Raw genomic sequence first — 2,001 nt, 5'->3', positions numbered from 1 at the left:
TTGGTCGTTGAGTCTTGCACATTTGTCATTTGATTATTTTTTCCTTAATTTGTCTAATTATATAAAAGATTAGATGTAAAACGCCTGTTCAGTCCAAGAACCAGTTGTAGGATCAAACGCTTTAATCCATTTCGCGGTCATTCTTTCATCTCTGGCGGTGCTGTCATATGGGCCATTCGTTGGCGTATCTACTGCATGCGGATGGGAGATCCTGAACATCACATAACGCCATTCATTATTCATTGCATCATACGCCTGGATGTGACGAACGGGAAGCATCCTAATTCTGCTGTTCATGTTTGAAATGCTTTCGAACGTATCACCTTTAATTTGAGTATAAGTTTATTATAATACAACCAAAACCTTTTAATTTCACTATCAAATAGAACCTTGTGCCGCGCTAGCCGTTCCGATCCATGCAAGCAACGCCATAGTTGTTAACAAAAATATAAACCTCAGCGATTCCATCTTTCTTGACTTGTTGCAACGGAATATGAACGTGAAGCGACTAACATCAGCGGAAAAGAAACCACAACTGAAGGTTATCATTCTGAGAGCAGCTCTTCGCCTTACTACCAGACAGACACAAAACTACGTTATCATCAGAACCGGATTTATTGTGGGCATGTTATTGCCTTGTTTAGCATTATGTGTTCAGAGGGCATTTTTCGTTATATATCTTTATTAGGTTTGTATGTAGCATACAAAGTGTACGAAATTGCATGCACCTTACATATGAACAGATATCTTATTTAATAGAAACACTCGAAGGACTAGGAATAGAATATAAGAATAGTATACTAAACAGCACTAAATCAAACTTAACTCACTCCTTCAGCGCTAGATCCCAAATAATATGAAGTTCGGCCCTGGCTATCGCTTTGCGATAGTATAAGCGAGAATGAAACATTCGTCAAACAGTTTATAATCTACAACTTGTAAAGGAGGGAATTCCCACTCGGTGTGAAATGCCGTCTGCGTCACTGCATGCATGAAAAGAAAAGAGCCTTAACGATTTTGTAACGGTTTACTGTGTGACATCTCGCTTTCTAAAAGTGTGACAAAGTATGTAGTATGCGGAAAGCACTCATTAGCCACGTCATCTTTTATAGACAAGAGATCTATACCATACTCGACAAGGATACGCACTTGAAGTATTCGAGTGACCCCAAATCTAACCCTCATGCTAACCCAATTAACAATTTAAGTTTTTTACAAAGCTTCAAGGGTACTATAATAGTAGTTTACGCAACAAGGTGCAGAATGACGATTTTTAAAGCACGAGTCGTACATTTATCCAACAAAGCTTGCCGAGTTGGATAATTACGACGAGTGCTGGAAAAATCGAGTTCTGCACCGAGTTGCGTACAAGGTTTTTGCAATTTCATTAATTACCCTTAAGGATAGTTTCCAACAAAACTTTTTCATCAAACTGCACACTGATGTTCATAGCCCATGCTTTAGAAAATCTGATCATAGGGTATTAGTTCCCTTATTAAGCATGTGGCTCCCATTTTCATCCTACGAAAAACAAAGGATTGATGCGCTGTATGTTATGTTTCTTATTTTTGTATTTTCTGTTAGAAGTGAGCACCCATGAAAACAAAAAGAACGGAATCAATCGGTGTCGTAATCGCATGTTCTCGAATAGGATGAATATGGGAGCGTGAGATTACTGATGACACACATACCCTAATAGGTTAAACTATGCAGTTGTCACAATTTTCCAAAACTGCGTACAGAAAGCCTCAAAAAGTTGACCAAAACTGAAAATAGTGCTGTAATGGTTCATTACGCAACGCAAATCAGTGCTGTAATGAACCATTACAGCACTGTTCATTTGGTGTGGGAAAGTAGGCCTTTTCCTGTCAGATTTGCGTGAGGTAAAACAGCCTATTACGATGAGAAATTGCAAAAAGCAATATTCATAGAAGCATTGTAACAGACATGCAGACCAGGCATTGCCATACATACCGATTTATCTGTATTATACAGATTTTT

At 38.4% G+C, this 2,001-nt stretch overlaps 1 long non-coding RNA gene across 1 annotated transcript; it reads right to left on the bottom strand.

Annotated features, from left to right (window-relative positions):
• Window positions 1-1,120, bottom strand: LOC109418760 (uncharacterized). Its single transcript, XR_002132174.3, has 2 exons — window positions 390-1,120; window positions 1-323 (listed from the first exon to the last, which is right to left on the bottom strand). It is a non-coding gene; the product is annotated as an uncharacterized LOC109418760 (long non-coding RNA).
• Between the last annotated feature and the right edge of the window lie 881 nt (window positions 1,121-2,001).

This window comes from Aedes albopictus, chromosome 1 (assembly GCF_035046485.1).
Source record: "Aedes albopictus strain Foshan chromosome 1, AalbF5, whole genome shotgun sequence".
NCBI lineage: Eukaryota > Metazoa > Arthropoda > Insecta > Diptera > Culicidae > Aedes > Aedes albopictus.
The sequence above is the reverse complement of the archived record's forward strand: the minus strand, read 5'-3'. Positions and strand labels throughout refer to the sequence as shown.